The sequence below is a fragment of the Anguilla rostrata genome, unplaced genomic scaffold (assembly GCF_018555375.3).
Source record: "Anguilla rostrata isolate EN2019 unplaced genomic scaffold, ASM1855537v3 scaf0209, whole genome shotgun sequence".
Taxonomy (NCBI): domain Eukaryota; kingdom Metazoa; phylum Chordata; class Actinopteri; order Anguilliformes; family Anguillidae; genus Anguilla; species Anguilla rostrata.
In genome coordinates this window covers 1-12,221 of record NW_026985761.1, presented here as the reverse complement: position 1 = coordinate 12,221, position 12,221 = coordinate 1, and the positions used below count along the sequence as shown (strand labels likewise).

Genomic DNA, 12,221 nt, shown 5'->3' with positions numbered 1-12,221 from the left:
CAATATTGTAGCCGGTTAACAATTGAACGTGCAGATGGTACGTCATAATACAGTTTGGGGAACGGCTGGTAGATATGGTGCAAAAGCAATAATTGAGAAGTAGTAGACAATTATTAGTGAGGGTAAAGAAACACATTCCTAGCTGGGCTTGAACTTCCAACCCTGTGTTCCCAAACCTGTAACCTTACCCACTAGGCCACAGGCGGGCTAGCTGTTTGTACTCAAAATGTTTCAGAGTAAAAAGGTATGGGTATTTTGCGTGTGTATGCGAGTTTTTCATAGGGTCGTGTAGGTGAAGATTTGGCGGGTGTCTGTAAAATGTCCAATGGGGAGACATGTTATTAGTGGGATAGGCGGCAGGAAAAATAAGAATGAGAAGATGAAGAAGAAGAAGGAGAAAACGTAAAATCCCCTTAGTTTGGGGCTTTATTGTGTGGACATGTGAAGGTGTTTATGACATCTGTCTGTTGAAATGGGGTCAGAATGTACAGAATTTAATTTTTTTAATGGCTGAGTGTCTGTGGCTGTTGTGGTTATTTCTGTGGGGAACCCTGAAAAGTGCCAAACTCTCGGTGCTGTATAGGTATGGGGCATGCCTCCACCAAGGCGTAACTTGGTGGGATGGCATACCTACCATCCCAATACCTGTCAATTTTGTTTTCTTTTTTGTGATGGTCATAATTTAGAAGCAGAAACAAATTTTGCTCAGAGGGGGTATACTCATTTGCAACATGGCTTTTTATAATGTTGGTTAAAAAAACATGCTTTCCTGTTTAGCATTGCAGTATTGCAGTGTTGCTGAAACACTACATAATATCTTTTTTATTTGTAAAGCGATAAAGCTGGATTTCCATTTTTCAGAGAGGGTGTACTCCTTCATGATGTGCACTGTAACATTGCTGTGTCCCAAGCATGGTGCCCTAAAATTGGGGGGATTGTGTATAAAAAGGGCTGTAATTCATACACTGTTCACCTGATATGCATGTAAATACTTTTTTTTATTACAAATCTCAAATTGTGGAGTACAGAGGCAAATCAATAAATGATGGGTCTTTGTCCCAAACATTATGGAGGGCACTGTATCCCTAATAATATTTAAATGCGTTTAATTTCATATTGTTTGTTCTCTGCAGGTTTCTGCCTCTGCTGCTGACGTTGAGAGGTCCTTAACTTTGCCTGACAGTCCTCGATTGATTGTTCTCGGTATGCATGTGTATGTTTAATTAAACTTTTCCTTGACCATGTGGCCACACCACAGGCCTTCCCTGTCCTCACTGCTATGCTATGTGTCAACCCCATCCCAACCTGTTCTCTCCCCTACAGAACTCGCCTCCGCAGGCGAGGACCCCGTGGCGACGGAACCTCTCCAAACTTCGCTATCCCTCACTGACCCCCCTGTGACGACTTCACGGTCGCAGGAGGGCTATGGAACTGCCAGTCTGCTACGCGGAAGGCTGACTTCATTTCAGCCTACGCGTCCCTCTTCTCCCTACATTTCCTTGCCCTCACTGAGACCTGGATCACACCAGGCAACACTGCAACCCCTGCAGCCCTCTCCTCCTCCTTCTCCTTCTCTCACGCCCTCCGCCCGTCTGGCCGTGGTGGGGGCACAGGTTTGCTGATCTCTCCCTCTTGGAAATTCTCTGTTCTCCCCCTTTCTCACCTCTCCATCTCTACCTTTGAATACCACTCTGTCTCAATCACCTATCCTGTTAACTTGTACATTGTTGTTATCTATCGCCCTCCAGGGCCCCTGGGAAGCTTCCTCGATGAGCTCAACACCCTGCTCAGCTCCTTCCCAGAGAATGGTGTAGAGGGGAGTCAAACTGGGACCCAGAAAAGGCTGGCATTTGAACGGGCCTGCAGGCTGGGACTCATCCTGTACTTCAAAGAACCCAGAGCCGTGTGATAAAACAATAAGTTACTTGGACTTCCTCGGGATAAGCAGGCCATTTGGCTCTCTGGAATGTTGCCATCTGGACACATCTAAGATAAGGGGAACTAGTCTCTTTGTCTATGGTTGTGGGGGTATGTGTGTTCGGGCCATTAAGGGTAAAAAGATCATCAGGCCTCTGGACAAATGGTGGGGCAACTACGCTTGACAGTTCCACAGTGCCGTTATGTGGGCCCCTCTATCATTACACTTTTTATTTATTTTCTGGATCTGGACTCTAAACCATCTGTTTATCATATTTACAAACCCCGGAAAACCTTACAAACCATGCACGTGTTTTCATTATATTACTGTATTATGCCTTATGTAATAATAACATGGATTGCATGTAAAATGCTTCAACAAAAGGGTATTTTCATGACAACTGCACCATAATATTACATCCCCTGGACATGTTTGGCATATTCAGGAAAATTCCAGAAATTGAATGAAAAATGTTTCATACCCAATAAAATTTAATAAAACATATTTTAAATTGTATCCAATGCCACAGCGTTCGTTATAGAAGAACTGGTTAATTATTTCTGTGTCGGGAATTCAGATTTATGAGATCGCTATTCGCCTAACGAAATGCGGAAGCGCATTCCGGTGCCCACGCGATCTATCTGGAGGACATGTACCGCTTATAACGTGTTTCCAATTACACCAAGTTCGTTTTAGATGTACTGGCTAATTATATCTGTCTCGGGAATTTGAATTCATGAGATCGCTAATAGCATTATACTCTGTATTTAAAACGGGTGACGCACACAACTGCTGCCGATTACAGGTTAGTATTCTATCAATTATTTTGTTTAAATTGCATCCAGTGCCACAGCGTTCGTTATAGAAGAATTCGTGAATTATATCTGTGTCGGGAATTCAGATTTATGAGATCGCTATTCGCCCAACGAACTGCGGAAGCGCATTCCGGTGCGCACGCGATCTATCAGGAGGACGTGTACCGCTTGTAAATTGTCTCCAATTACACCAAGTTCGTTTTAGATGTACTGGCTAATTTTATCTGTCTCGGGAATTTGGATTTATGAGGTCGCTAATAGCATTATACTCTGTATTTAAAACGGGTGACGCACACAACTGCTGCCGATTACAGGTAAGTATTCTATCAATTATTTTGTTTAAATTGCATCCAGTGCCACAGCGTTCTTATAGAAGAACTGGTAATTATTTCTGTGTCGGGAATTCAGATTTATGAGATCGCTATTCGCCAACGAACTGCGGAGCGCATTCCGGTGCCCACGCGATCTATCTGGAGGACGTGTACCGCTTATAACGTGTTTCCAATTACACCAAGTTCGTTTTAGATTACTGGCTAATTATATCTGTCTCGGGAATTTGAATTTATGAGATCGCTAATAGCATTATACTCTGTATTTAAAACGGGTGACGCACACAACTGCTGCCGATTACAGGTTAGTATTCTATCAATTATTTTGTTTAAATTGTATCCATGCCACAGCGTTCGTTATAGAAGAATGGTAATTATTTCTGTGTCGGAATTCAGATTTATGAGATCGCTATTCGCCCAAACGAACTGCGGAAGCGCATTCCGGTGCCCACGCGATCTATCTGGAGGACGTGTACCGCTTATAACGTGTTTCCAATTACACCAAGTTCGTTTTAGATATACTGGCTAATTATATCTGTCTCGGGAATTTGAATTTATGAGATCGCTAATAGCATTATACTCTGTATTTAAAACGGGTGACGCACACAACTGCTGCCGATTACAGGTTAGTATTCTATCAATTATTTTGTTTAAATTGTATCCAGTGCCACAGCGTTCGTTATAGAAGAACTGGTGAATTATTTCTGTGTCGGGAATTCAGATTTATGAGATCGCTATTCGCCCAACGAACTGCGGAAGCGCATTCCGGTGCCCCAGCGATCTATCTGGAGGACGTGTACCGCTTATAACGTGTTTCCAATTACACCAAGTTCGTTTTAGATTACTGGCTAATTATATCTGTCTCGGGAATTTGATTTATGAGATCGCTAATAGCATTATACTCTGTATTTAAAACGGGTGACGCACACAACTGCTGCCGATTACAGGTTAGTATTCTATCAATTATTTTGTTTAAATTGTATCCAGTGCCACAGCGTTCGTTATAGAAGGAATTCTGAATTTCTGTGTCGGGAATTCAGATTTATGAGATCGCTATTCGCCTAACGAACTGCGGAAGCGCATTCCGGTGCCCACGCGATCTATCTGGAGGACGTGTACCGCTTATAACGTGTTTCCAATTACACCAAGTTCGTTTTAGATGTACTGGCTAATTATATCTGTCTCGGGAATTTGGATTTATGAGGTCGCTAATAGCATTATACTCTGTATTTAAAACGGGTGACGCACACAACTGCTGCCGATTACAGGTTAGTATTCTATCAATTATTTTGTTTAAATTGTATCCAGTGCCACAGCGTTCGTTATAGAAGAACTGGTTAATTATTTCTGTGTCGGGAATTCAGATTTATGAGATCGCTATTCGCCCAACGAACTGCGGAAGCGCATTCCGGTGCCCACGCGATCTATCTGGAGGACGTGTACCGCTTATAACGTGTTCCAATTACACCAAGTTCGTTTTAGATATACTGGCTAATTATATCTGTCTCGGGAATTTGAATTTATGAGATCGCTAATAGCATTATACTCTGTATTTAAAACGGGTGACGCACACAACTGCTGCCGATTACAGGTTAGTATTCTATCAATTATTTTGTTTAAATTGCATCCAGTGCCACAGCGTTCGTTATAGAGGAATTCCTGATTTATCTCTGTGTCGGGAATTCAGATTTATGACATCGCTATTCGCCTAACGAACTGCGGAAGCGCATTCCGAGGCCACGCGATCTATCTGGAGGACGTGTACCGCTTATAACGTGTTTCCAATTACACCAAGTTCGTTTTAGATATACTGGCTAATTATATCTGTCTCGGGAATTTGAATTTATGAGATCGCTAATAGCATTATACTCTGTATTTAAAACGGGTGACGCACACAACTGCTGCCGATTACAGGTTAGTATTCTATCAATTATTTTGTTTAAATTGTATCCATGCCACAGCGTTCTTATAGAAGAATTCTGAATTATTTCTGTGTCGGGAATTCAGATTTATGAGATCGCTATTCGCCCAACGAACTGCGGAAGCGCATTCCGGTGCCCACGCGATCTATCTGGAGGACGTGTACCGCTTATAACGTGTTTCCAATTACACCAAGTTCGTTTTAGATATACTGGCTAATTATATCTGTCTCGGGAATTTGAATTTATGAGATCGCTAATAGCATTATACTCTGTATTTAAAACGGGTGACGCACACAACTGCTGCCGATTACAGGTTAGTATTCTATCAATTATTTTGTTTAAATTGTATCCAATGCCACAGCGTTCATTATAGAAGAACTGGTTAATTATTTCTGTGTCGGGAATTCAGATTTATGAGATCGCTATTCGCCCAACGAACTGCGGAAGCGCATTCCGGTGCCCACGCGATCTATCTGGAGGACGTGTACCGCTTTAAAGTGTTCCAATTACACCAAGTTCGTTTTAGATATACTGGCTAATTATATCTGTCTCGGGAATTTGAATTTATGAGATCGCTAATAGCATTATACTCTGTATTTAAAACGGGTGACGCACACAACTGCTGCCGATTACAGGTTAGTATTCTATCAATTATTTTGTTTAAATTGTATCCAGTGCCACAGCGTTCGTTATAGAAGAATTGGTGAATTATTTCTGTGTCGGGAATTCAGATTTATGAGATCGCTATTTGCCTAACGAACTGCGGAAGCGCATTCCGGTGCCCACGCAGGTGCTTCTTCGTTAACTGTGGAGCCCAATCGCCTCTTTTATTTGCCCCAGGCATTTAAAAGGCCTCATTATTCATTAAGCTAGCTGCATTCAAAATCCGTTTTAGAAAGACGCTATGTTTTAAAAGGGTGACAGTGCTAGGCAGATGAATTTGTGCTAAGTCTGAAAATGCAGGCATCCCATTTCGTGGTGATTTCATTATGGCGTGTGCTATTTACAGCTGCTCTAGACGACCATAAAATAATCCTCCTCTTAAGTTTTTCGGTATCCGAGTCATTTTTACTATTTCCTTTAGCCTACTTAACCAAATAATTACTTGGCAGAAAGCGTAATCAGCTTGCTATATTTGGTAGTCCAGTAGTAGCCTGTGCTAAAACAGTTCGCAACTTCGGCTACCAAGCCATTTGACTAGCTAGCTAACCTTAACCGGCAAACATTCAATCTGTCAAACGTGTTTGGCGGCTTGTCAGTCGTGTACATTCCGTAAATGTCTACCTGGGCCATGCTTCACGCATGTGACAAAGCTACTATAATCCCGATTTTGGGATAAACACTTTTTCAGTTTCACGAAGCGAATTAAGAGTTTCAAGGTTCATTTGCTGAATATACAACACACGATGAAATCACACACACAGAATTTAACGAAATTAACCATCTTGGCATTTAGAAAGGAACATGTTTTTAGCATTTAAGAGACCGACAAGCTAGGCATTTAAGACAGTGGTTCTCAGAATCGGTTCTGGGGGCTCCTTGCGTATATTGGCTTTTCTCCATTGGTTTTGATGATTTACAAGAAAAAAATAATAGCCTAATAATAATTAGAAATTCAACGCAGGCTACATTATTTTTCTTCATGCACCAGGTGGAAAACTTGCCGTACAAAGTGCGTTGTCATATTTACACGCCTGCAGATCAGTTATTAAAATACTTGGTAGATTTGTTCATCACCGCTGAGTGTTAATTTTTGTTCGGTAGAAAGTGATTTGCGAACGATCGGTCACCTAGCGTCACCCAGCAAGTGAACACCACAAACGGCGATGGAGTAGCTAGTAGTAGCAGGCTCATTATCTGACTGGCGAAAACCTACGACGATAACTTGCTCGGTTAACAGATCTACCAGACAGTTATACGAAAATTTGCCTAGTCAAATCACCAGTAGCCTACACATCTCCGATTGATTGACCATCAGTGTAGTCAATGTTCTTCCCCTGTGGTTCATATTGCTAACGCGTGAGCTAACCACGGACAGCCTACCTAGCTCACTGGCAAGCTGATATGCTAGCTAAGCATATTCGTTTTGCTGAGAAACATAAATTGAAGATAACTGAACATAGCCTAATTGTATTTTTAATGTCATACATAACGTGATTACATGACACAGTACAGTCACGGATGGAAACTAAACTCCGTAAACATCTGATAATATATTTTAAAACATAACGGCAGACAGTCAGCTAGCCTCGTTCAGGTTGAGGGGCTTTTCCGCACCGGACTGTCAATCAAATTGTAAAAATCACAAGACCGCTTAACTCTATGGTTTTGGCTCCAAATCGAGAAAATGGCCGCGCCCGCCATTGAGCTTCAAAACGTGTTTTAGAGACCCACGGAGAGTCAATGGGTGACGTCACAGTAGCTGTGTCCATATTTTTTACAGTCTCTGATCTTAACCCAATCTCTCCTGGTCAACACACTTTCCCCTTACGTCACATCCTTACTAGGGTAGTCTTCCAACTACTCTCGGGAAAGTAATACAGTGCCTCCTAGTGGTCAGAATACACTCAACCTGTAACATCTATTATTGAACACAACAAATTGCATGGTATGAAACGGGAATGAACTATTTTTTCTTGATAAAATCATTGTTTTCATAGAACTTACGACCAGAGATGTTTGCTTAACAACGGTGCGACTAGAACTACAAACCAGAGTGTCTGCATAAGGACGGTCCAATTAGAACTACGAAGCAGAGTTTTGCTTGACAACGGTAAGATAATATGCCCAAACGCCCGCAGAAGAACATTTCACGTCCAGCTGATTAAATCTATAAAAATCAATAAATATAAAAGCAAACTCATTGTCATTGTTGGTACACGGCATGAAATTGATGTGAAATTACAGGGAAATTCCTACAGTAATCTGCTGTTTTATTGATATACGGCACATTGCTTAAGACAGAACAGCATTGTGGGCGTTTTGCTCTTAACTGCATAACACCGTTTGAATTTTCAGTAATTAACTGGAAATTGCTATGGATATTGGGAAGCCGTTGGTTAGTAGTGGCGACAGAGAATTTGCTAACAAAGCAATGCCAAGTTTCGAGTGTCACACCTAATAGGCTACGCGAATTTAAAAGTAATTATATCACAATTTGTTCGTTTTTGATTTCCAACAGAATACGTTGATCTGTATTTCACATAAATTTTCTTGTTCTTTTCCAAGGCAACCCTGTACTTTGAGTATTTTTTGTTGCAGCTGGCTAGAGTGTCGCCGGATTGTGCAGGTAGGCTACGTGCGTTTCGAATTCATCAAACTAGTTAGTATCATAACGGCCAATCATTCGCCAGCGATAGCTTAGTATGAAAGCATGTTTACATGTCAGTATTGTGGTCACCAATGCTTAACGAAGTATGCGTTTGTTAGGCATATGAAAGTACATGCGAGTCTTCCAACCGCGTTGTTTAAATGCGCCTTTTTTGATTGCTCCCGTTCGTTCAGAAACATGACGCAGTTGGAATGTCATGTATATCGAGAGCATAAAGATAAGAGGAGAGCACAGGTAACTGCAATCGAGTGTGTATCTTGTCATGTAGAATTTTGCAATGTTAGATGCAATGATTTATCCAGTTTAAACTCTCATTTGAAATCTCATATCGGAGAGGGCAGGGCCGTTTCTTGTCCATTTCGTCAGTGTGGGAGAACGTTTTCAGTCGTCTCTTCCTTTATTTCTAATTTTTCCACAGTACACAAGTCTTGTACAGTATCCAGTCTTCTGGGCCATGTAACAGTAGGAACAGAGACGAGACTAACGGCAACCAATGAACAAGTTGAGGATGTTTCAGTGTTGGAGGGGGATTTGACTGACGACGTAACGTAAGTGATGATAACGAGGGAGACCAAGCAGCGGTGCTGCCAGAGAGAGCAGATGAATCCCTTTTCTTGAACAATTTGGCTTTCTTTTATTTAAAGTTGCAGGCAAAACTTTTACTGCCAGCATCAGTCATACAGTCTATTATTGAGGATTTTCAAGCAGTGCATGATATCAGTCAGTCTCATTTACTTCATAAGTTGGACGAAAAGCTGGTATCATTGGATATCTCTGACCGTGAGAGAGAGAGGTTCTTAAATCCGAGGATTTGTTTCGGGCATGCAACACTGGTACCTTGAAAACTGATCAAAGACAAAAAACGGTTTTTAAAAATCAGTTTAGATACATTGAGCCAGTCCCACCTTATCTTGGAAAGAATGATATGGGATCACAGAGTGGCTTTAGTGAAAACTTCAGTAAAGGCACCCATTTCTGCAGATTATGTACTAGAGCCCGACCGATATATCTATAATATATTAATATATATTATATAATAAACAAAAAAAAAAACGATGATTATTTATCTGTACTTGTCTGCTTGAACGTTGTAATTGCTATTTACTACAATTATCCAGTAGAGGGAGCTCTAATACAAGTGTGAACTGCAGCAGCTGACGCGCTACTTCTCTAATAAGACGTTTGTTACTCGTGCCTCATCCATATTCTCCACTGCAAGACTTGTCTGCACAGATTCGGTTGCGGCAATAAAGGTATGTAGATTTAGTGAAAGTTTTTAATTAAATGCGTTTATACGACCACTATGTTTATCAATCCTCATTATCAAACGAGCGAGCTAGCTAACATATTTGGTTCACTTTAGCAAGCTAGCAAGCCTTTATGAACTGGAAGTGAGCACATAAGCAGCGTAGGATCTACATTTCCAGAGGACATCGCTGTATTCTCAAATAAATAACCAGCCAAAATAAAATGGTGATTGAATGTGTCACACATTTGTTTTTGTTTTTTTGTTGTTTTTTATCTGAGATAATGATATTAGCTACTATATGATGTTTTGTAAATAGCCAAGGCGTGATTGCAAGCGAGTGTCATCTTGTCACGCGTCATCGTAGCAAGCTAACCAGACAGTAAAAAAGCAGATAAAACACTTCGAACATGAATCATTTTAAGCCATGTTATCTAGCTTTGTCGTGATAACATGAGAGAAGGATTGCTGTTGGAGAACTGAATCAACCAATAGTTAGCGCGGGTAACCTGCACGAAAGCTCATACATATAAGAAAATACAATAAGAAAATATAATTAATTTAACTTACTGAGAAAATATAATAAGAAATAACGAGGCTGTGTCATAGCTAATGCGTTATTGCGAGCGAGTGTGTCATCTAGTCACGCGTCAGAGCGCATTGTAGTTATTTTCACCGTCTAATTCTTATGGACAGGGAAGCTCGTTTGATAGTCTTAGTAGGAATAAAATAAGAAAATATAATTAATGTACTGAGAATAGATACTAAGAAATAATAATAACAAATTAATAATAACAACAATAATAATAATAATCATAAAAATACATGTTTGAAACTGGAAAAGGGATTTTTTACATTAATTTTTTTATAGATGTTGGAAAAGAAAGGAGTAAAAGCAAGGTGTGGAGTTATTTTGATTTCACACACTTAAATATAATTAATATGTATATTTAATTTAATATCATCTTTAACTTTTTTTATCTAAAAAGTTTTGTGTGTTTATTAAAAAAATTTTTTGTTTGCTTATAAGTTAAATGTTCTTAAATATAGAAACTTTAATAAAATATAAGTTTTTCAAATTGGTTTGAAAATGTTGCACTTTTTGACAAAATATCGGTCAAAACATCGGTAATCGGTGGGCTAGGACTCCCCAAAATCGGGATTGGCACCGGACCCAAAAATCTGGCATCGGTCGGGCTCTATTATGTACTGTTGGCCATGCTCAATTTTTGTCATCTCCCTTCACAACAGGTGAAAAGAAAACAATTGCATCATACAAAGACAGCGTGCAGCACAGCATGCAGCATAACGTAAGTACATCAAAACTGTCACTGGGAATTAAATTTGATTTGATTCCAAATTTATCAAATTAACCCACTTCCATGTGTGCCAACTTGGTCTGCCTCCTTGTCTGGGCCATGACTTATTTGAGGGTATCGTCGCATATGACTTCGCTCTATACCTAAGTCATTTTGTCACAAATCAGAAATTCTTCACGTATAGAGAACTGAATGGACAGCTTAATCACTTCAGGTACCTCGGCGATGACGCCAGCAATAAGCCATGCGAAATGAATCCAGGAAGTGAGAAATTGAGTGGACATGCTGTCCAGAATTGGTGTTTCCTTAGACTTCTGCCTCTCTTGATTGGGGACAAAATTTAAAATCCAGTTGAAAATGAAGTTTGGCAATTTGTGTTGCTGCTAAGGCAAAAAGTTGAAATTGTTTGTGCTCCTGCCATTGCAACTAGTCAGATGGCCTACTTGAAAGTCCTTATTGAGGAGTATTTGCCGAGTCGACAGTATTGTTTTCCTAATCACCCACTTAAGCCGAAACATCATGTAACCCGTTAGAAAAATAGCAACGTTTTAAAAGAGTCCTGTAGCTTTAAGAAAAGGGAGGCTCCCTACCTAACTGTTAGGAGGACTTGTTTTGCGTCCCTAATTAGTTTTATTGGCTGTAACAGGCAGTAATGTCTTAAGATCATTCTGGAAAATAGTTAGCCCCGCCCACTCCCAGGGACTTGGTTGAGACTGTTTGTCGCACAGCAAGAGGGAGAACGGGAGAAAGAAAAAGACGATTAGAAGTAACAAATCATAATCGTTAATTTAAGCAGTAAACCTAAAGAGTAGCTCCGTAAATGACCCACGGACCAAATATTTTCCAGATCGCACACTTCAATCTCTTTCCTTGGGATCTTGGTAAGTTAAATGTTAGTATCGTAACTGTAGCAGCAACACGTGTGCTATTGACTCTGTGTTTCCTTGAAAATAGCATTAGCCACACGTGGCGTTTAATATTTTTCAGTTTGCACACTTCAGTTTCTTCCTTTGGGATTTCAGCGAGTTTAAATTTGAAATTTAGCTAAAATATCGCCATTGTAGCAGCAACACGTGTGTTATTAACTCCGTGTTTCCTTGAAAATAGCATTAGCCACACGTGGTATGTATAGCTATTGAGTTTCTCTCATATAAAGTTGAATGTTGCTATTTGAAAGCGTGAATCGCACTGTTATTGTATCATACGTGTATGAATGTGCTATGTAACATGTGTATGAATGTGCCATGTAATAACCTTGTGTTAATTTTAAGTAGGCTATAGCTCATTCAAGGTGGCTATTAGTTGAGCCTATGCACTTAAATGAAGTTAGCTAATGCAGTA

At 40.2% G+C, this 12,221-nt stretch overlaps 1 long non-coding RNA gene across 4 annotated transcripts; it reads left to right on the top strand.

Moving 5' to 3' along the window:
• The first annotated feature begins 5,726 nt into the window (after positions 1–5,726).
• LOC135246359 (uncharacterized) lies at positions 5,727–11,620 on the top strand. Of its 4 annotated transcripts, XR_010327638.1 has the most exons (4): positions 7,195–7,757; positions 8,213–8,273; positions 8,734–8,863; positions 10,813–11,620. It is a non-coding gene; the product is annotated as an uncharacterized LOC135246359 (long non-coding RNA). The 4 variants fall into 4 exon arrangements; XR_010327637.1 differs by lacking the exon at positions 10,813–11,620 and having other exon boundaries at positions 7,182–8,125; positions 8,734–8,865; XR_010327635.1 differs by lacking the exon at positions 10,813–11,620 and having other exon boundaries at positions 7,192–7,757; positions 8,734–8,865.
• Positions 11,621–12,221: the final 601 nt, after the last annotated feature.